The sequence below is a fragment of the Ascaphus truei genome, chromosome 2, assembly GCF_040206685.1.
Source record: "Ascaphus truei isolate aAscTru1 chromosome 2, aAscTru1.hap1, whole genome shotgun sequence".
NCBI lineage: Eukaryota > Metazoa > Chordata > Amphibia > Anura > Ascaphidae > Ascaphus > Ascaphus truei.
In genome coordinates this window covers 452,407,191-452,431,461 of record NC_134484.1, presented here as the reverse complement: position 1 = coordinate 452,431,461, position 24,271 = coordinate 452,407,191, and the positions used below count along the sequence as shown (strand labels likewise).

Here is a 24,271-nt window from a genome sequence, read left to right as displayed (position 1 = left end):
GGCTGGGAAGCGGGTAGCCGCGGCGCGTGGCGGCGCACTGTGACGTCACGGTCACAAGCGCGCCCGTCTTCCCCGTCTTCCCCGGCTTCCCCAGGCTTCCCCGACACCCCTGGAGTTCAAATCTAGGTAAGCGGGGGTGCGGGGAAGCAGAGGGGCAGAGTAGAAGCCGGGTTCGGGGTGTCTTTGGGGGGGTAATTGCGCGCGATGTGGAGGGGGGGTGCGTGGGGGAAACGCGGCGGCGCGCGTTTCTGACTGGCGGCAGCTGGGGTAGATCCCGGCATGCCGCCGGCATTTACTCGAATAAAAGATGTCGCTACTGTATGTCAGAACATATTCTCAGTTTCCTCCTCACATCCTACACCGCTTCTTAACTCTCTTCCTGCCTTCCTGGACTCTTTTTCTGCTGTCTCAGAGGAGGATGTGTCACTTCTGATCTCCTCTTCTCCATCTACCACTTGCCCTCTTGACCCCATTCCCTCCCATCTCCTAAAACCTCTTGCTCCTACTATATTCCCTATGCTCACACATATTTTTAACTCTTCCCTCTACTCTGGTACCTTTCCCTCCTCCTTCAAACATGCAACAGTTATACCATTACTCAAAAACAGCAAGATTGACCCTACCTCTCTTTCTAACTATTGACCTGTCTCCCTCCTGCCTTTTGCCTCTAAACTCCTTGAATGTCTTGTATTCTCTCACTTGCTCCATATTCTCTCCTAGACCTCTACAATCTGGCTTCCGCACTGCTCACTCCACTGAAACAGCCCTCACTAAAATAACTAATGGTCCTCCATGCTGCCAAAGACAGAGGTCATTACACTCTGCTCATATTACTGGGCCTCTCTCCAGCATTTGATACTGTGGATCGCCATCTTCTCCTTCACATTCTCCATGCTCTTGGTATTCGTAACAAAGCTCTATCCTGGATCTCCTCTTAACTCTCCCATTGTACTTTCAGTGTCTCATCTGCTAACACCTCCTCCTCCTCTATCGATCTCTCTCTGTGGGGGTACCCCAGGGCTTTGTCCTTGGACCTCTTCTCTTTTCTCTGTACACACTCTATGTGACCTAATCACATCTTTTGGGTCTAAATATCACCTCTATGCTGACGACACACAAATTTACTTTTCAACCCCTGACCTTACACCTGCTGTACAGACCAAAGTTTCTGAATGTCTCTCTGCGATATCATCCTGGACGGCCCTCCGCCGACTTAAACTTAACATGATAAAAACAGAGCTCCTCATACTTCCTTCCAAATTTGGCCCTACTACCTCCTTCCACATTACTGTTGGAAGTACTATCATTCACCCCGTAGCCCAAGCACACTGCCTAGGGGTCACACTCGACTCCTCTCTCACATTCTCCTCTCACATTCAAAACGTATCTAAGTCCTGCCACTGTTCCCTCCGAAATATTAAAAAGATACGCCCTTTCCTCTGTTGCTCGACTACTAAAACTCTGACTCAGGCCCTCATTCTCTCCCGTCGCGATTACTGTAACCTCCTGCTGTCCGGCCTTCGTGCCTCTCACCTGTCGCCCAAACAATCTATCCTAAATGCTGCTGCCATAATCACTCTACTTTTTCCTAAATCTGTCTCAGCATCTCCCCTGCTCAAATCACTCTCCTGGCTTCCTATCAAATCCCGCATCTCGCACTCAGTTCTCCTACTCACTTTTAAAGCTTTTCACTCTTCTGCCCCTCCTTACATCTCAGCCCCAATTTCTCGCTATGCACCATCCCGACTTTTGGGTTCCGCTCAAGGATGTCTTCTCTCTACCCCTTTTGTATCTAAAGCCCTCTCCCGCCTTAAACCTTTCTCACAGACTGCCCCACACTTTTGGAATGCCATTCCCCTCAATACCTGACTACCACCCTCTCTATCCACCTTTAAGACCCACCTTAAAACACACTTGCTTAAAGAAGCATATGAGTAGCACTGTGGCTAATACTATACACATGATACATAAAGCTTGGCCCCTTGCAGACACACTTACCAGAATGCCCACCTACTGTCTCTGTACATTCTTCCTACCTACCAATTAGATTGTAAGCTCTTCGGAGCAGGGACCCCTCTTCCTAAAAGTTATTTTATCTCTGAAGCACTTATTCCCATGATCTGTTATTTGTATTATTTGTTATTTATATGATTGTCAGTTGAGAGCAGATGCACTGTAAATTCTTCTTTATTTGGTACAATTTTCTAATGAGCTGAAAATTGCAGGGAACCCTTAAGGGATGCCCGGGGAACCCAACGGCTCCAAGGGACCCCTGTTCCACTAGTCTATAAACATACCAGCCAGCTGACTCCTAGTCATATGATGATGAATCACTCCAGACTTTCTTCCGATCTTATTCTGTGAGGCCAAATATAAATTCAATGCACAATTCCTGGTAAAATATATTGTAAAATAACGAAGACGTGTATCTGTTCTAGATGATGAAAATGTTCCAATGTAAACCATTTCACTTGTATCTCATTGATCCACTGTAAAGGATTTTTATTTTTTTTAAATGCCTAATGTGGAGATTATTTTTCGGTATATTTCTATTTTTTTTTATTCATCACAAATCCATTTGAAAGCAGATTTCAATGTAAACAATACTGTTCCAAAATGTCATTCTGCTGCATCTGTGTGTTATTGACGTCTGATGAGATCAGTAAGAGGAAGAGTTTTGAAATATTTTGTGTTATCTTGTAGAACACTGCGTTTGATGAAAGTTTTTATAAGCTTGATCACTCTAGCTGGCTGTACAGCACATGAAGGCAGAAGTCGGAATGGTGTTCATTAAAAGACCTGTCACTCTTTCATAGATGAAAGAAACCTGCTAACTTGTAATTAGGGCGGCTCGATCTTCAAGACGTGTCACTGTTAAAAAGTTGTTTTCATGTAAAAAAAAAAAAAACTCCAGAAGAAACGAAAAACTTACAGCTGTAAAACTGTGCGAGATAAATGAAATGTTTGTATTGTACCTAAAAGTAGTTATGTATGTAGCCCTCTTTCCCCCCCCCCCCTAAGTGAGATTGGGGTGGGTAGGTGTATCTGTCTACTTATCAGTGTGGTGCGGTACCTGTTTGGCAGCCAGGAGAGCTGAGCTTCCGCCACGGGGAACCTGGGGTATGTACTTACACTCGGTGCAGCGCCTCCACTGATGAGGGATCCCAACGGAGTGGGAGTGTGCCCTCACCAGAACAACCATACAGTAAATACACACCGTGTGAATAAACAGTATTTACTGAGCATGAACTGTAACTCCAATAACACCTCTTTGCATAACATCAAAACAATATATCAATAACAGTGCACCACTCTGAATGCATACCATTCCCCCACCCACATGTCCATCATCACATTCCCCGCAGTCTCTTGAGTGTCCACAACAATAAAGACCAGTGTGAGTGTGAGGGATAGCGCTTCCCTGTGTTGGGGCCCGGTGGTGCACTTAATATATACTACCTCCCTGACCAGTTCTGGTCAGGAAAATTATTGGAACTCTGCAACACCGCACAGTGATCCCATGGCGTGCTGCGCTGCTCCCTGCAGGAATGGAGGCATACACTGACTCCACAGGAAAGGAATCTCCAGCCGGAATGATCCCTTAACACAGTCTCTGAACACGCTGTCAGACAGCGTTCCTCTTGCTGCTCTAAATATGGTGAAGGAGTCCCTGTCCTAAGGCCGACCCTATACCAAACAGCTTCCTCTGGTGTCATAGGGGACTAACTGGGCCCTGGGGTATACCTCTACCCTAGTCCCTACACGCAGAAGAACTCTCCCTGTAGCTCCTGTCTGATTCCAGACTCTGGCAACGTGCAACTGGCACTGGTGATATACACACACTGTGAACTACTAGAAAGCAACCCACCTTCTTCCTATGAGGGGCCTCTCACTGACACAGCCAAATCTCTGCAGCAACGCACTGCAATCTACACACGGTGCCCTCTTGTCAGCCCTCACAGTACTGACAGCCGTGACCTGACAAGATTGCACCCCACACGCACCTAAGGGCAGGGTCCCTAACCTGGGGCCGTCCCTTATCACTTATCCACTAACCTGGTGGGGAGTTGGGGCCTGTCTCGGACCTGGGGAACCTTACCTGGTGCAGGATCCACTTGCTCCCTACACCCTTCCTTCCCCTTCCCCTTCCTGCTCCCAGCTTCAACTGCCGTTGCTCTAAGCCCGCGAAAAGTATCTATCTGCCTGTCTGGGAATCCTTGGCCTTCATTGGCCACTATGAGGCACCTGGTGCCTGCCTCGCTATGCCCCATGGGAGTTGTAGTCCTGGGGAAGCTGTCTCTGCATTGGGGCCGTGTGCACACTTGCCCTGCGCATGCGCGAGTCTCCACTGGCCACCGCAACTCCCTGACTCTATCTGCGCATGCGCGATCCCACGCACGCTCGCGCAACCCGTCATGGCGGCCCCTGCTAGCCGGGTACGCCGCCGAGCCTCCGAGCGCTCGAAGCACTCCCTGCACTGGCCCCCACCCTCGTGTTGTGCTGGCGGGTCCGTCGCTGCCTCCGGCGGCACCCGCGACCGCTCGGCACTTTGGGAGGGGGGGTCTCTGGGACATGGAGGGCACTGGGGCTACATGTAGAATAAAATAAGAACCTTTTACATGAACATTAGATTTTAAAATAGCCAGATGTCACATTTTAGTGCAGGTATAATGTGAAGTTCATAAAATGAATAAAACCCTTCTGATCATTGTATTTACCCTTTATAAAAAATCATGTTACAATTTTATTTTGATTCCCCTCGACACGAGAAGATAAAATACAGAAGCTTGCCACGTGTAACTTAATTGTTTCTGAATGGTCCCTGAAGTACTCTAACAAGACAAGCCAAAACTAACCTCTCGTTAGGTCATATCATTTAAATACAAAGCAATTTAATGGTGCCATTATTTATACTTTTCCATAATTATTAATATCATTAATATAAAACATTTGCTGAATACAAGAATGGGGATGAAGAATTTAACCATGCTGATTTTGAGTTCAGTATTACAAAACTTACAAAACCCAGGGAAATCCCAACCAAAACCCGAAAAAAAGGTTTATACTCAGATTTGTCATTTTCTTTTTTCTTTCTTTACCAAAGTAGGCAAACAGTCGAGTTTGCAAATGACAAATAATAATAATAATAATAAATAATAGTAATTTTATTTATATAGCGCTTTTCTCCCAATGGGACTCAAGGAGAAAAATGTAAACTAACAGAAAACATGAGGCATAGAGTTCCAAAGAGTAAAAACAGTGTTCTGGAAGTGTGGGCCCCAAATTAAATTGAAGATTCTGGAATCTTCTAGAACTCCTTCACCTGTGCATTGAAGTGAGCGAGTTGGAGTGTAGAGAACCAGGAGCTCCTTCAGGGTTTTGAATGTCAGCAAGCCAATCTTGAAACAGATTTGCCACTTTACAGGCAACCAGTGCAGAGAGTCGGGAACAGGTGTCATGTGACAAGAACAGGTCTAGTTCATCAACAACCTAATCTCAGCATTCTGTACCAGATGCAGGCAAGCACCTCTGTTTCTGGAAGTCCCAGATAAAGTGCATTGTAGTAGTCCAGGTGTGAGGACACAAAGGCATGAACCAGCATAGGGAGATTCTTTGGGGGGGGAAATTAAGTGTGTAATCCTGTCAGGTGGAAGAATGCGGATTTGATCATAGCTGACACCTGAAGTACAAGTGTCAAGCGACAATCAGGAAGAAGTATGGACGACACTCCAATGGACTTATTTTCAAAAAAGTGAAGTGTTTCGTATTATAAAAGTGTGTCCCCCACCCGGTAGGAGATTCTGCCATTACAGAGTGTGTGGTGCATGCTACCTGTTGGTAAGCAGGAGGGCTGAGTCATCCGCCGATGGTTGGGGGGACACAGGACAGGTGTCTGGGGTACATACCCCACATGGTTCTCTAGCAGTGCAGCGCCTCCATCTGCCACAGGCTCCAGATGGATGGAGGCGATGTACTATGGTTGAAATACTTACCCAGTAAGATCACACACCAGGCAGGAGGTATATGAAACAGGAACGGCTTTATTCTGTTCAGTACAATGCAGTCACTGCAGGCCTCTGCCCTATACATTCTCTGGTGGTCTATCAAGCTGTAGGATTGTCCCTGGACATCCACTATGAGTCAAGGCCCCCATAGCTGTCCTTGCTCTTCCCTGTCCCTCTAGCAGGAGCAGGGGAAAGGTGCACACGCACTCTCCCCCAAGGGGAAGAGGACCAGAGAAGGCCCAACGCTCAGGCACTCTGCAATGTGACCTGCCTCTCTCAAGTGGGGAGAGGCACAACTGAATTTAGGTGGCAATCTCCCTTAAGTACAGGAGGAGGACACCAGGTCTGACCCAGGATTGGGTATGCTTAGGCCTAGTTCCACCTCCTCCCCATGTCACTCAAGGGTACTGCAGTGAGTGGGGAAAACACATGATTACTACTGGCAGGCCTGCTCTTACCAGGGCTTACTGCCAGGGAGGGCAGGCTGGTAACCAGAAACCAGTCATGGTTACATAAACACTTGACTTGTGTTAAAAAGAAAAGTGCTTCTTGATGTAATTTTCCAACTCTGCTAAATTGATATGAACCCATGGCAGGATACCCTGGGTTTGTACATCCTCCTTTTCTACAGATTACAGATCTACTTGAGACAGATTCCACACATTGTCAGAGTTTAGCAGCTAGGAACCCCAGATCTTAAAGGCAGTTGGTTGACCTATTGTAGATGCACAATGATAATAGGTAGGCAGATCACAGTCCAATGACATCCAGAGCAGGATTGAAAAACATGAGGAAAAAATCCCAGCAAACTCCGAAATAAACAGATCAATTTATTGACAAGCTAATGCCATAACAGAGATGTCACGAACGCACCTACGCGTTTCGTGCAAGGGCACTTTATCAAGGTGTTATGGCATTAGCGTGTCAATAAATTGTTATTGCCTCTGTTATGGCATTAGCTTGTCAATAAATTGATCTGTTTATTTCAGAGTTTGCCTGGGATTTTTTCCTTTTTTTTTTTCAATCCTGCTCTGGACTGGGCTGTGCTCTGCCTACCTACTACCATTGTGGATTCCTTACCTGTGGATGCACGCCGTGGATACAGTGGACGTCCCTTCGGTATACAGGTAATGGGCCATATTGCCCTGTCATTTATCCTGTTTATACCAGATATCTTTCTTTATATCATACTGTCTGGGTTGATACTTGTGCACCATCAGTTGCGGTTGTCAAGTGGACATCGCTAGGTGCATACCCATTCCAGTTATCTACAATACTCATTTGTCGACGTCACATGAGTGTCTGGACATTTATTACAACATTCATATATGCAGTGTTCGACAAACCTATACATTTGCACGCCCCGGGCGAGTGGATTTAACATCGTGGCGAGCTCCTATTGGCCCAAGCAGCACACGTGTGGTACTAGGTGGCGAGTAGATTTTTTTGTTCGGCGAGTAGATTTTTTGTGATTTGTCGACCACTGCGATATATGAATATAAACCATATTGGACTATCTGAGCACCACATTCTACTGCTTCACTATTGTAGATGCAGCCTTGTCATGAGACCCACCACAAGCACCTCTGTTTTATCTGGATTCTGCCTCAACCAGCTGGCTTTCATCTAATCAAGGAGTTCAAATAGACTTCTATTGAGGACTGCTAATGGTTCCTGAGTTCCCGATGCAAGGGACAATTATTGTTGAGTGTCATGTGCATAGCAGTGATAGGAGCAGAGAAAGAGCGGCTCAGTGAGTAAACAGGCTATATTTTCCGAGATTTGTACAGCACATGGTATTTATTATCAGTGTGGTCTTGCCCTGGCCTTGAGGCATTTAGAACACCCTTTCCATGAACACAGTACAATGTTTTAACATTACATCTCTTGAAATAATGCAAGATACAAACACATTTTTTAAGACTGTCTAAAAAAAAAAAAACCACCTTATTTTAATTTTGCTTCCTTAGAAAGATTCAGTATTTTAACCCCTCTGGTGCCCTATCATGTTCCTGGAATGGGAATTGAGTCTCTCCACTTCCGTTCGGATCATGGGGCGTTGGTTGAGACTACTTGAATGCTACTCTAAAGATGAATTTGTCCTTTGAATATTTCGTATATTTTCTTTTTCTCCAGGTCTGATGAAATGTATACGTATAGTTATTGTCCTTCATTTGGAAAATGTATTTGACTAATTATGGTATGATAATTTAGTTTTAACGGTGCAGTCCCTCCTAGGACCAAAATGAACCAGTGGCAGTGATGTTTTTACGTACCCGTTAATGCATTGCTATTGAAATCTCCTTAATGGGAGTAATAACCCCTGCTACGTCTGTATATCTTTATTTGTAGAGTGCCCACCGTTGTACTCTGTGCTTTACAAAAGATACAGTACAGGGAATGATAGTACAATAAGTGCAAACAAACAAAATGAGACCGTAGGAAAGGAAATCCCTGCCCCGGAGAACTTACAATCTAGGTGGCATGTTGGGAGACATAGAGACAGCAGATGAGGGAATAAGTGCAGTAGGTGGCAGTGCTTTGCAACAATGGTTGGTATATTAGGAGCGACTGTGGGTGTGGGACAGTAGCCATGAGTCTAGGCCATTGAAACGCTTCATTAAAGAGCTGAGTTTTAATTTTTTTGTCTTAAAGGTGTCTGTTTGTTTGTTTGTTGTTTGTGTGTTTAAACAAGACACTTTTTTTTTAATTGACAAAATTCACAGCTGCAAGTATTTTTAAATAATGTTTCAAAGTTCGTTTTCAAACATGGCAAAAGCACAAAACTAAATGAGGTCCCTGTGAAGAGGTGAAATAGTATCTCCCTGCTTGGGAGAAGTTAAACAATCTGTTAATTAATTAATAGTTGTAATATTTTTGACCTGCTGTAAGTGGCTGCATATTCTGTCTGTGCTCACTACATATTTGGGAACACGTCGTCTTCGTCGTCGTCGTCGTCCCCCCTATAATTTAGACGTTGCATTAACAGGTGCAGTAATGTTGGGTAAATCTGTATCTTGGGTACCAAAACTGCAATATAATATTATGACCCACAGTTAATAAGCAGTCTTCTGCCATAAGACAGCTTCTGGACCAGGAAGACACCATACAGCCTATCAACTTTAATTGGATATATGGTACCTTCTGACAGAAGATGGCTTGGTAAATATAGCCCTATATACTCTTATGAGTTGGTATTATCTGTATTTTTTCATTTGTTTATTTGTATGAGAAAAAATTCAGTAGCGCCACTCGTGAAACAAGGTAAAATGAAGTGGATTAGACCGTGCAAATACTGTGTATAATATTAGTCAAAATAAAATAAAATATCAATCTAACAATACAAAAAACAATAAATGTGAAAAAGTGTTAAAAATATGTAAAAAATATAAAAAACACGTGCAGATATATATTGATAACAAATATCAAACAGGGAAGAAAAGGGACAAAAAATGGAAGAAAGTCCAACCCTTAGTGCAAGTCCAGTAGAAATTCAATGGTGATTGGAAATGCTGCTCAGGGATCCACGGCTGCTCTCAGAAGGAATAACCAATTCCAACAGGAAGACTATAGAAAGAGAAGAACAGAGAGCGCACGTCCCATAGGACGTGGCCACACCGTCCTGGAACACATCAGATGGTAGATAGTCTGCTGCGTGATGACGTAGTGTCGTGGTATTGTGCCCTGACGCGTTTCGTCACGTTTTCCCTTTGAGAAAGTCACTGTCGTGACGAAACGCGCCAGGGCACGCTACCACGACACTACGTCATCACGCAGTGTGCGCTTTACGGCCGGAGAGCGCATGGAGCTGATCTGAGGCTGAAAGAATCTCTAAATTGCACTGACGCCGAGAGACATTGTTCCCAACCACCCGACAACTGCTGGAGGTGAACCGGACGGACTATCTACCATCTGATGTGTTCCAGGACGGTGTGGCCTTGTTGGTGGTGATTATATATCACAAATTGCCTTTTTATCTTGTACTTTTGTGAGTGTTCTTAATCCCCTTGTCCTCTTTTTTATTGATTAAATGTACTGTTTTACACTATGGGACGTGCGCTCTCTGTTCTTCTCTCTCTATATATATATATATATACATACACACACACTGTGTGCTGGGTAATAATGGTGAAAGGCAGGGTTGCAGACCTGTCTAAGACATGCAAATGAACACACAGTAATATTTACATTTGCTCTATTTCTATAGATATAGATATTTATTTTACATTCTGTGTCATGTACAATTGAAAACTATTTTTTTGTGCATGGGTGCAGTTTTTTTTTTTTTTTTTATAACTTCAAGTTTATTGGAAGTTTTCAGTATAAGTAGCATCGCAATACATATAACATGAACATTCACAGTATTACAGTCTTTAACGATGCTGTTAGACTTTCCCACTGGTGCATCTAGTGCTCACATATAACCATAATGTCCCTGATACCAGCCGGGATTTTTAGGCAGTTTAAACCTGGGGGGACAAAAATAAATTAAAATTCGGGAGGGGAGGATGGGAGAGGAGGGGAGGGGGGGAGAAGGAGGGGGGGGGGGAGTGCGGGCACTCTACTCTGCTTTTTTCCTGGAAGTGGCTGTCTAATTAGCTGTGCACAATTTATTTGTAAACCTCTTGGGCCGCCCACAATGTTCGCAATGTTCCCTCGTCTAGGTCTCGTAGTCTGGTCCGTTCTCTTTGAACGAGAATGCATTTGGGATTATCATTGCCAAATCGTGGCTACCTCGACCCCCGGGATGTCGGTCTGGTCCAGCCAAGGCGTCCAGACTTTTAGGTATTTGTTACCAGTGTCATTGACCAGACTCGTCAACTTTTCCATCTGGCATATGTACCATAATCGATTCCGAATCTTAGGGATAGTTGGGATCTCTGGTTGTTTCCACATAGCTGCGATCTCGCACCTCATTGCTGTTGCAAAATGTGCAACTAGTTTATTGCCTGATTTTGATAGACCCTTCCATGGTCTGTTCAAAAGGAACAGCCACGGATCAGGGGGGATTGTGAGGTCAAAAATCCTCTGGATCCAATGTCTAATTTCTTCCCACAGGCGTGAGATCCGAGGGCAAGACCACAGCATGTGCAACAGGTCCGCCGATTCTCCACACTGTTTGGGGCACAGCGGGGAGTAGTATCCTGTGACAAACCTTGATAATTTTAGTGGGGTGAGGTACCACCTCATCAGTACTTTATATGCATTCTCCTTCAAAGTAGGGCATATGGAGCTCTTAGCTGTAGCCTCTAAGATAGCTGTCCAGTCGTCCTCCTCCAATTCCTCCCCCAAATCCGTTTCCCACCTTACTTGGTACGCCAGTTTTTGTCGTTACTGTGAGCTCCCAGAACCGACCACTTCTCTATAGATCTGCGATGTAAGTCCCCGTGTGTCTGTTTTCATCAGACAGAGCTTTTCAAATGTGGTTAGGGGCGGGAAGGGAGAGTTTTTGGCGAAGAAGGCTCTGACCTGGAGGTAACGGAAGAATTCGGAATGTGGGACATTTTTTTCAGATCGGATTTGTTCGAATGATTTAACCCTGTTCGGTATACCCTCCAGATCTCTTAGCCTAAGATATCCGCATTTTTTCCATTGCCCTGCGGCATTTGCTGCTAGGCCCGGTGCAAAGTCAGGGTTGCCCCATAAAGGGGACATCATGGAGCATCTTGAGGTCAAGGCATGTTTATGTTTTGCGGTCTCCCAAACCGACAATGAATTGGCCACCGAAGAGAGCAGCCGTTCAGCCCACTTAACAAATTATCTATCTCTAATCGGGCACAAGCCCTCTTTTCCAGATCCATCCACCTTTTCAGTGCAGGGTTGGTCTGCCATTGTGTGAGTTGACACAATTGCGCCGCCTTATAATAAGAGACCAGGCAAGGTACCGCTAGGCCTCCTGTCCGTGTGGTTTTTTTCATAATTGTCTTATTTACTCTCGGTTTTTTCCCTCCCCAAATAAACTCGGAGATATCAGACTGAAGTGAGAGTATGTCCTTCAGTCTAAGTGGCACCGGTAGAGTCTGAAACAGGTATAGGATACGGGGGAGGAGATTCATCTTTACGGTATGTATCCGACCTATCCAGGAGATCTTATAGGGCATCCATTTTTTTAAGTCTGCTTTCAGTGTCTTAATTAGCTTGGGATAATTAGCGTCATAGATGCTCTTGTAATCTTTGGTGATGTGGACTCCTAGATATTTAATGTGTTTCGGTTGCCAATTAAAATTAAAGTTCAGACTCAGTAGTTTTTCAGTTTATTTTGGGAGGCTAATATTCAAAGCCTCGGATTTGGTTTGATTTATTTTGAATCCTAATATTCTATTAAATTTATCTAACAGGTCAAATAGGTTCGGCAGGGAGGTTAGAGGCTTTGAGATCAACATCAGTATATCGTCTGCATACAGGGCAACCTTATGGGATTGTGAATGTACTGTAATCCCTGAAATATCCGGGTTGTTACGGATCTGCGCCGCCAGAGGCTCCATACATAGGGCGAATAAAAGGGGGGATAATGGGCACCCCTGTCATGTGCCACTTTTAATTTGAAATAGATTAGAGGGGAAGCCCTGATGTATTACCTTGGCAGCGGGGCCCGAGTATAGCGACATTATCGCACCACTCACCCTTTCCCCAAAGCCGAATGCCCCGAGCGTCTGTTTTAAATAGAGCCAGTCAATCCTGTCGAACGCTTCTTCTGCATCCAGACTCAACATCATAACGTTTAATTTCTGATTAGTGGCTATTTCTAACAGTTCAATGTTTCGTCGGGTGTTGTCCGCAGCTTGTCTTCCCATTATAAAACCGACTTGATCTGGATGTATGAGTCTGGGCAGGATATGACTTAATCTATTGGCCAGAAGTTTGGCGTAGATTTTAACATCCGTGTTGATTAGGGAGATTGGTCTATAAGTTTTGCAATCCTGCGGATCTTTCCCTGGTTTATAAATTACTGATAAGGACGCCTGGAGCATCTGCTTCGGGAAGGGGGCTCCTGCCAAAACGGCGTTATACATACGGAGCAGCCACGGGGTTAGGTTCTTTGTGAACGCCTTATAATACTGCCCCGAAAACCCATCTGGCCCCGGGGCCCTTGAGGGTTTGAGGTCTGTGATATCCTGGGTGAGTTCTTCCAATGTGAAGTAAGCCTCCAGCCCCTCCCTGTCCTGCGCGTTTAGCCCCGTTAGGTTGGACCTTGCAAGAAAATCTTCCATGGCCCTTGCCGTTTTGGGATTATGTGCCACTTTCTCCCCATTATATAAATTTTCATAAAATGATTTGAATTCCTCAACTATGCTTTTCGGGTTGGATGTGGAGGAGCCGTCTTTCAGACGCACTGCCTGTATGTTGTAATTGGGCTGTCTGGTGTTTAGTTTGCGCGCTTGCATGGTATCTGGCGTGTTCGCCTTTTCGTAGAATTTCCTCCGTGACCAACTCAGAGATTTATCAGCCTGGGAGACCAATAGTAAATTTAGCTCAATTTTGGTGTTCTTAATCTCTAGTAGGGCCCTCAGATCTTGTTTCAGCTTGTGCCTTGATGTAAGAGAGTTTAATTTGGCTTGGAGGGCTGCTATCATTTTATTGCGCTCTATTTCTACGGGCTGCCATGCCAATTAACGTGCCCCTTATGGTTGCCTTATGGGCCTCCCAGAGGGTGAGGTCTGAGCTCTCCGAACAATAATTAGTCTCAAAGAATTGATCGATCTCTTTTCCGACTGAGCCACATATGTCCGGGATCTTAAGGAGTGACTCGTTTAGCTTCCAGTTTGCACCGGGTCTATCAGGATGAATTTGGTTGCACCTCAGCTCTATAGGCGCGTGGTCCAACCATGAAATATCATGGATCGTCGCCTGGGCGACCAGGGGAACTAGTCTACTAGATATGAAGAAGTAGTCGATTCTGCTGTAAGCGTCGTGGGGGTGGGAGTAAAAAGTATAGTTTTTTTCCGTGGGGTGTAGTTCCCTCCAAATATCCACTAACTGGGCTTGCTTAGTTTTTGAAAGAAGTCCCTAAGGAATTCATGGCTTTGTTCCCCAGGGGCATACATCGAGGCTATCGTTAGCGCCTGGTCTTGTACCGAACCCACCACTATCAAGTATCTGCCTTCACTATCTTTCCTGATTGTTTCTAAAGTGAATGGTACCCTGTTGTGGAAGAGAACGCCGACCCCTCTTTTTTTTTCTGCAGCGGACGCCAAATAGAATTGAGTGAATTGTCAATCTAGGAATTTTGGTGCACTGTTACGGCTAAAATGGGTTTCCTGTATTAGGAGGATGGCAGCCTGTTTTGTTTCAAGATCTGTGAATGCTACTTTTCTTTTCGTAGGGTTATTGAATCCCTTAACGTTAATAGATATAAAATTCAGCGCCATATAGTAGGATCGGTGTCTGGGAACCGCCTAGGCCTGGTGTTATTCTGAGGTGGTCTAAATCTAGGCCACCTATTATTGTGTGTGTGTTCTGTGGTGGAGATGTGCATCAGGGTTGGACTAACCCCACTCTGACGAGAGGCCCGCCGCACCCAGGAAGGAAGAGGGGGGGATAAGGGCGGGAGGGGGCAAAACAGGGTAAACAAAAAGAAAACGGGAAGAGCCTTGTCTGGGCTGATCCAGAGTCGGCTCTCGCGCCCTATTTGTCGGACAGCTAACTGGCACCCACATACCGGGTGTTCCAGCCTTTGTGGGCCTGTCCTCTGTAGGGTGAATTGGCTCTCATGGACTACCTCCATGAGATACTCCTTGAGGCGCCGGCGAAGACCAAAGGTGTCTCTCACCGGCAATGTACCTTGTAAATGTGTTGCGGCACAACATATCAGTCTTTATTGCTACTTAATGAAACTGTTCGTAACTACAAACTTAGCTTAATTCAGCTTCGGCTCCACGGACGCATCCCGGCGCTTGGGGGCCCCCTCCAACCGACGTCCCCCCACTCCCATCGCCAGTGCTGTTGTTAGTGTCTGCGTTGGGGGCTTACGTATCTTCGCTCGCCTCGTCTCTGGCTATCATGCGCAGTGGGGGCCCATGTCACGGTCTAAGAGCGGTCCAATGTTGTGGGCCTCCATGAGGGTGTCCCTGAGCACCCCAACACGCCGCAAGCCGAACGCCGTAGCCCTTTCGTGACCCTAGAGTAGAAAAGAAAAAACATTCATCATTAACTTTCTATATTAACTACACTCATTTTGATTGAGCAAACCAACGTGGGTCAAACATGACCCCAACTTGGACCCGTTCCCCACGAGCCCGTGGTGTCCCCGAAAACCCATCACCCCCTCAAGACCCTTCTGCGTCAGTCTGGTTATTTTACCCACACCCCTACGATGCAACTCCTCTCTTCCTGTGGACTGCCCGGCCCCCTGCCCAGGGCATGTTGCTCGTCTCCCCCTGCTTATTGTAGACGTAAACTGGCTCTGACTTTCCAAAATATTTATATACTCTATCTGAGCTGGGGCTGGTGGCGTGAAAATGTGCGGAAGCGCCCTATACAGCCAATCCCATGGGGGGGAGGGGTGGGAGGAGAGGGGGGGGAGGAAGGGGGGCACCCAAGGGGGACCCCCCACTCCACCGACCCACCCCCGCCAGACCGCCGGAATTAACCTCCACCCCAGCTGGAGCCCACTCAGGGCAGGCAGTGAAATTAGCTCGCCCTCGCCACCCCCCACCGCATCGGCAACATCTCCAGCTGTCCCCCCCCCCCCCCCCCAAAGGTCCCGATCACCGCTCTCTCAGTCCCGAGGCTGCGGCTTGGCTCCGGCTGTCGATCGCTCTGCTGCCAGTGCCCTCTGGACCGGAAGTCCCCTAGGGGGCGGAAGTGCCCGAGCGCCGGGGAGTCCCAGCTGTGACGTCGAGATGTGCGCAGGTCTGTAGCTCTGCCTTCCTTTCCTTCGCGCCTTTAGTCTGCCCTCCCGCTCGCAGCCTCCCTGCACGTCGCAGAAGATGGGGTCCGGCATCGCGTAGCTGCAGTTCACAAAGAAGACCACCAGGGGGGGACACAGCAGGAGCATCTATGGTCGGCCATTTTAACACGAGGGGGAAAAAGAGGCTCGGGTCCCTTTAAGCACCCAGTCAATCCGGCTGAGCTGCGGAGGACGCGTGATCTCACGTGGCTTCCTCCGATCCGGCTCCCACTCTGCTCCAGGACGTTGACGGGACCGGATCAGCTTCTGATTCCAGGTAAGGGGGTTGAGAGGAGCCAGGGCTGGGGGGATTCTGATGTAGTCCCAGCTTCTTGAGGAAGCTGTCTCCGTCTTCGATCCTCCTCAGTGTATTAGCTACCCCGTTGCTCACGACAAGGAGGGCAAATGGAAACAGCCATCTATATTTGACTCTCTTGTCCTGCAGGATTTTAGTCACCGGTCCCAGGCTGCGTCGTCTTAGGAGGGTGGCCGGGGATAGATCCTGGAAGATCTGGAGCTTGACGCCTTCAAACTCCATGGTTCTTGCTTCCCTGGCCACCCGACAGACCGATTCCTTTATTTTGTAAAAATGAAAACGGACTATTATGTCCCGTGGGGAGGCTCCTGCCTGTGGTCTCGAGCGAAGGGCCCTATGGCACCTATCAAGGTGTAAGTCCTGGGCAGATTTATCTGGCAGTATATGTTCCAGCCACTGCTGAACAAATCCCTCCGGATCGGTCACCGTCTCTGGCACCCCACGTATGCGGACATTATTTCGTCTGTCCCGGTTTTCGGTATTCTCTTGCTTGTCTGTGAGGTCTCCGATCTTATCCTGCAACTGGGCTACTGCCTTGTTAGTCTGCTGGAGGGCCCTCGTGTTGGCGTCCAGCTTGGTCTCCAGGGACCCGGTCCTCTCCCCCAGCCCATCTAGGGCTCTCCGCAGATTCCAAAGTTCTCTGTTGAAGAACTGTTTCATCTCCGTGCAGAACTCCCTGAGGTCCTTTCTAGTGACCGGTTCATTATCATCCGCTCTTGTTGCCGGTCCGGCTACCTCAGCCTCTGTCGCCATCCCTGCTGTGAGGGGACCAGGGCCGTCTCCCGCTGCTGGGGTTTTTTTGTTGAAATACGTGGTGACTGAGGGGTCCTTTTGTTTGGATTTCCCTCGTGTCGGCATCACCGGGTGTTCCCTTATGTGATCTTGCTTAACTGCTTCGTGAGGGGTCACTATAAGTGCCGCTTTTTAATGATTAATTTGCCGGTGCGAGCAGAGCTAGAAACCTAAGCCTCCATCCGCTCTGGCTTCGCGCATGCGCCTCGGGTGCAGTTTTTATTGGCTGTGTTTGTACAGTAATTCTTAATCTAGTGAAATGTATACGTCATGAATCTAAAATGAATCTCTTCAACGAGACAGAAGATAATTAGCAACTCTCCACGGTATGCAATCAAAAAACGTTATTCAGCTCAATATAATATCCTCTCCTTTCCATCACTGCACATTCTGCAAACATTGATCCGAACACCTGGTAGTAATAGCAGTCTGGGTGGAAGGTAGCAACATCTCAGAATCCAACACACAGGCAGTGGTACCAAGTGAAATAAATCAATGTTTCTTCTCTAAATGTTTGGACGCAGCGCTTGTGTGGTATGGTAAGAAGGACTTTCATTTTCTAAGCAAGCCATCATTTCATGTTTGATGGTTAGTATTTTTATGACTAAAATAAAACAATTTGGGAAAGGCCAAATGAAAATGAAATAAGGTATACTGGTTACACATGGATATGCAATATCACTACCACCACATGTCAGTTAATTGTTCTAGCTATCAATTTTACCCGCCCGCAACAGAAGGCTTGTTACTTTAGTGTGTTATAAATGCTGCTGTTCAAGGAGCAACCCAAGGAACAAAATGAAATATCTCATCAAACCTAATTAGGTTGTAGCTTCTTAAAACAGCAAAATATATGAAATCGTATGGGTTTTGTAGTATTAGATAATAGTGACTGTTATTATTATTATTATTATTATTATTAATAATCAATTCTTAATGCCATTTTTAATGAGTTTTAAGGCATCCTTTGATTTCTGTAGCAGGTTTTAGCCTACCTCCCCAGCAGTGCAAGATGTTTGCAACACTCTCCTGTTTGTAATAATGTGTTGCCAATATTCCCAGTAGTTTGAGCTGCAAACTGTAACAATAGATAATGTTACTATACCTTAGTAATATATGGACACATTGTAGCATGCTGTGTTACACTGGCTGAAGCAGACATTGTGCTAGTCACACAATCAGGATTTTGGCAGATTTCTAACAGAAGCACCAAACAATAAGGATGTAGAATTATACATTGTCACATGCTTTCCATTTAAAAAAAAAAGAAGAAAAAGAAAAATAAAAGCAGGGGGGAGTAGTACAGTATTACTGATCTAAAGAAATGATCTGTAAAACAAAGTTTCGTTGGCCACCCTTACTGACTGAGCACTCCAAACCACCAGAAACACATACTGTATCACAACACAGTTACATGTACCCCTTCCTTTTTAGCACTTTACAGTTACAGTAGACGTGTGATATTTATCACTGTTTTCAGTTCATTTGTTTTAATATTAAGTTGAACAAATTAAATTGTGCATTTTTAATTAGAACCGAGTGTGACTTTTTTGGTTTTGTTTTACTTTGTTTGTACAAGTAGAAAAAGTTGGTAAAAGATTATCTGGTCTATACAACGAACCTGGTGCAAATGTGATATTTTGACAGTGGACATTTAATAGCATTTAGTCCAATAACATACCTATACATTTTCTAATAATATCTCACAGCAGAAAATTATTATTCTTAAAATGTCTATTAAAAAAAATTGACTTAATTTTCTTTACTGACCATTAAAACTCTAGAAATTACCATGAATATCCAAATCCCTGTTGGCTACAGTTGCAAATTGTACTTTATGTTGAGGGACTTTTTGTTGTACAATTATGTATGCATATCTATATTTATATAGCGCCCACAGCTGTACTTGGCGCTTTATAAGAGAGACAATACAGTACAGGGAATTATAGTAAAATATGTGAAACAAACATGACCAGGGAGGTTCCAGGCAGTTCCCCTCTCCCCCCGCCTTGTACCCACATGTAACGTACAAATAAAGACAGGAAACGGGAACTGGAGGTAAAATGGCCGCGGCTATTTATTTATACAGAAAACCTAATGGGGTAAATGCACTCCCTGCCAGAGTGCTCCTTTGACAGGAGGGGGAGGGGACGGTCAGCCGGCCCTCGAACCGCTGACCTCGTGTCCCCTATGCGAGCGGGCTCTCGAGGTCATGGATAACTGACCTTGCCCACTCGTACTCCCCCCGGGCTCAAACGGCCCAGCTCCCAGTCTGGCAAGAACAAGCACCTACTCCCCAAGAGCCGCCACCGACGGGCCTATTTAACCCCCCTTAAACTAGGCCCGTACCGCCAACCCCACCAGAACCCTCTCAAAGCCCTCCCGCAAACTTAAATAAGTCTATCCCGCCTGGCATGCCTAGCAGCGCGACCCATGCTCCTCTACCAGCCCGGTCTGTCCTTACCATTCCACCTGGGGATGCCAATCACGCCTGGAGCAGTAGTTACTCAACTTGCCATGCTTTTCACAGATGCCCTGAGAATCGCTTTCTCCGCTGCACTATCCCTCACCCGGTCCCGGACCTGCACCGCCTCTGGAGCCGCAGGCCGCCTCTGCCCAGCGCTATCTGGGATTTCTCCCCCTGCTTGATCCTTGCCCGCTGCGCATTGCGAGCTGCCCATTCACCCTGCTAACCGACCTGCAAACGCGCTTATCCTGTCTCACAGCCGGCCTTTTCTACTGCTGCAGGCTTCTTACCCGCCCTCAGCGACCCCTGGGGAAGCGACCCTGGCAGTGGACTGGGCCACGCCTGTTCCCTTGCTCGCTCTGTGTCGAACCCTGCAAACCGTGACGCCTTGCCATATGTCCTCGATGCCGCCCTAAACGCGACTCCTTACCATTACCAGATACGCCATATGCCATACCTTCCACGGCGTGTCCCCATCAACCGCCCGCAGGGGCTGTTCCACCATCTGTGCAGCGCGTGATGCTGCCGGGTGGGTCAGCTACCGTGCCCGTGACCCCGGCCGTGGCGGAAGAATTGAAAGACACTGGGGTCAGGCTGATGGCTATTTGTACTGGGATGGGATCCACGGTGCCAGTGACCCCAGCCGTGGTTAAGAGACACCAGGGTCAGGCTGGGGGCTGCCGGAACGGGATCTGGTGCCACCGTCCCCCCCACCGATATGCCCCACATGCTGCCGCAACTAATGCTGCACCTGCCTCCCATGCTCCTGTCATCGTCCCTGCGCCGAAGGAGACTAACGCCTGAGGCTCCAAAGCTTTCAGCATGCCTATCAATGCTGCTGTGAAAATTGCCTTCCCTGCTGCACCATACGCCGCTAGTATAGAGCCAGTGCAGGCCCTGGTGTTGCCCGCCTTACCCCGCCATCTGGGATTTATGCCACCAACCCAATTCCTAAACGCGCTCACCCTGATGTGCAACCGCCCCCTCTTTACCGCCGCAGGTTCCTTACCAGTCCTTGGCATCTGGGGCTTTCAGCTGGTGCTACGTCCGTCGAGTAAAGCATTGGCACTGCCCGCGGTTTTGGGTGGCCGTCCTGGTCGTCTTCAACCCTGCCGATTCTGCAGGCGATCTCCTTCCAGCTACACCGCCCGCGTCGGCAGCGGGCGGCCGTTGGCGTGCCGTGACACCCTGTCCTGCATCACAGTGGCCGGAGGCCTCCCCCTCGCCGCTGGGGCCCGACCACCGCGCCGAACTGCCTTGTCCTGCATCACAGTGGCCGTAAGCCTCCCCATCACTGCTGGGGCCGACATACCCACCGTGACGCCCTGCCTTGCGGCCCGTTGCCGAAGGCTGCCGCCCTGCGCGTGGCTCCTGACTCCAGCCTGGTCCTTAACCTGCGTCACAGTGGCCGTAAGCCTCCCCTTTACTGCTAGGGCCCGACCTACCCACAGCGACGCCCTGCCTAGTGGCCCGTGGCTGAAGGCTGCCGCCCTGCGTCAGTGGCAGTAGTCCTCCCCTTTACTGCTAGGGCTCGACCTACCCACCGTGACGTCCTGCCTTGTGGCCTGTGGACAAAGGCTGCCGCCCTGCGCGCGGCTCCTAACTCCCGCCTTACGCATTGCGCTGCCGCACCCTACGCTGCGACGCCCCTTTCCCACGGGGAGCGACCCTGGCGCCTGACTCCTGCCCAGCGCGTGACCTGTGGGGAAGCCTGTGGGGAAGCCACCACGGCCTTGTCTGCCACCATGCGCTGGCCTGCTTGAAACAATGCACGCAGCTGCCGGTCCAACCACGCCTCGTTAAGTTTATCGCCTCGCCGCGGAAGATACCCACTGAACAGCGCGTGCCCCGTCCCTTAACTATCTAACTACGCTGCGATGTGTGCATGCCGAGACTGGTCTAAATGGCGTGCTAAGCTAGGGCAACTATGCTGACCACCAGATGCAAATGAGCACACCGTGTCACCTTTTGCCTGAAATCCATTTTTACATGGAACCCTTATAAGCTAATGATTTCCTGTTCACGCAGCTTTTAAGCATAGCATGGGATTAGATGCAAAGCCAGTGAACCCACTCACAGACAGCTGTTTTGTCCTTTTGGGTCTCATCAGTGTGAGGCTGGTTGCACTGGCTCTGCAATTTTCAAGGCTGGGTAGGTTTACCATACTTTATATAAATTATGGTGGGTGTAAAAGGTGACAAAAAACTTCCACCGTATAGCATATAGCAAATAAAAAGATCACTTAAATATACAGGGTTTTTTTCACGTTCTGGAACTTCTGGATGATTCAAATGTCATGCACCTTTTCCCCCACCCTAAGTGAGATCATGTAGCTACCGGTGTACTCTGGTGCTGGTGCATACCTGTTTGGTAGAACAGAAGGCCTGAGATCTCCACGGTGGTATAGAGAGACATCAGGACAGGCTATCAGGGATGGTTCGCCGATCAGCGCAGCACCTCCAGACCAGGAGGATCCTGGTGCAGGCAGGATGAACCTCATAGGCAACTCTTCTTGGTATTCACACTTCAGACATCACACCGGAGAGGGTATAACTGGGTACATCATAGATATTACAGGTTCCATTCCCTTAAGGCAGTACCCCAGTCTTGAGGCCCTGAGCACCCCTCCTCAGCACACCTTACCCCATAACAGGGCAAGGCCTCAGCCCACTCCTGTGTGCTCATTGCAGGGAGGGCAGCAGGGGGGTGGGGGGGGCACGACGGTTACAGAGGCCCCGCGCCCTTCTTAAAGGCATTTAAATTAAATGCCGGGGGAGGCTTGAGGCCTCTGTAACGCCCCTTACGTGCTGCCAGCCGGGTCAAATGACGCCATGAGGTCATGTGACATGCCGCTTCGCCATGACAACGCACGTCAAATGACGCTGCGGAGTCATGTGACGTCACATGATCCGCAACGTCGTTTGACGCCGGGTTCTAAGCGAGGGGTTTGCGCGAACGCTGGGGCTCCCAGGCAGGGGGGCGCACCCGAAAATCTTTGCACAACTCTGCTCAAGAGGGAAACTGCCTCCTTCCCAGGGGAGTGGCTTGTAAGCCGGCCTCCTATCAGACATAGGCCCCCCTTGTAATACCAGGCTACTCCTGAACTGTACTAGGTATCACACATATAACAATACCACCAGCCCCTGCAGGGTTTGCTCCCAACACTGCCCACTCTCTCTACTGGGACGTATACTGCTAGAGGGGCCAGAGAATCAGTCGCCCAAGGGGACCTGGCTACATATATATTTATGCAAATGTTCCAATTCAAATATTCGTCTGCAAATTGAGTGTTGCCTTAAACTCTGTAAATAAACCGCGGATTGAATTTTGACACATTGGTCTCCAAATAACAGTTGTTGCTGAAACATTAGAAAGTGATGTTGCCTAATGTCATTAACACAGATACTTTGCTGTACAATCTAGGCAATTTTATGGTGCAAATCTCCCTAATTAAAAGAGAAGACTCCCCCCCCCGTCCAACTCTTGAGCTCAGAGTGATAACAGAATTTGAGCATCAATTAATTGGATTTAATGATGATTAACTATCAGTTTTGCTGTAAAATCTGTTCAATATAAGGCACGCAGCTCTCCTCTTGCAATCAGACGATAGGTGTTATGGTAAAGGCAGAATAAGTAAGAATAGCGAGGAGATTAGGAAAATGTTGATAACGTCTTCAATTACTATAACCGCAGGTTATGCTGCTATATACATTTAATCTGAATTATTTAGCGAGTGATTTGTTTTGGAAAGGATGTACAAAATAGTTGTATGAATGTATCTTGCAGTTCATTTGAACACGTTGCCGTTTCATAAATGATCAAAACAATATTCAGGTGTTTAATATATCAATTTCAAAGGTAAAAATACATATATATGTTCCACGTTTTCTGTTTTTATTATGTTTGTGATATAACCGCATTGTGCTTGCTGAAAGACGCCAAATATATGTAACAGCACCTTACCTGATTTTGCTACCTTTATTACCATCACGTGAGCTACATTTTGGAATAGTTTCCCTGGGGGTTATGCACTAAGCAGTGATAAGTGCTTTTAAGGGAGACAAAAAGCCATTATACAGTAGGGTGATACTGCCTGCTGTGAGATTCACAAAGCAGTGATACGTGCTTTTAAGGGAGACAAAAAGCCATTATACAGTAGGGTGATACTGCCTGCTGTGAGATTCACAAAGAAGTGATAAGTGCTTTGAAGTGACATAAAAAGCCATTACAGGCATACCCCGGTTTAAGGACACTCACTTTAAGTACACTCGCGAGTAAGGACATATCGCCCAATAGGCAAATGGCAGCTCACGCATGCGCCTGTCAGCACGTCCTGAACAGCAATACAGGCTCCCTACCTGTACAGAAGCTGTGCGCAAGCGGGGAGACTATAGAGCCTGTTACAAATGCGTTATTTACATCAGTTATGCACGTATATGATGATTGCAGAACAGTACATGCATCAATAAGTGGGAAAAAAGCAGTGCTTCACTTTAACTACATTTTCACTTTACATACATGCTCCGGTCCCATTGCGTACGTTAATGCGGGGTATGCCTGTATAGCACGATACTGCACTGTTATCACTGCCTTGTGAATCTCACAGCAGGCAGTATCAAGCTATAAAGGCATGTATCTCACTTAAAAGAACTTATCACTGCTATGTGGATAGCACCCAGAAAACCCACCCAGAAAACCCAGTTATCCCCTCCACCACGTCCCCCGTCTGCTTCTCTGATCTCGGCACTGAATGTAGCAATGTGCACCTCACAAGGGGCGTGAAGCCAATACAATGCGGTTGT

At 47.3% G+C, this 24,271-nt stretch overlaps 1 protein-coding gene across 4 annotated transcripts in view; it reads left to right on the top strand.

Moving 5' to 3' along the window:
* CRHR2 (corticotropin releasing hormone receptor 2) overlaps positions 1-24,271 on the top strand; it is a 446,496-nt gene that overhangs the window by 330,845 nt on the left and 91,380 nt on the right. The window lies entirely within an intron of this gene.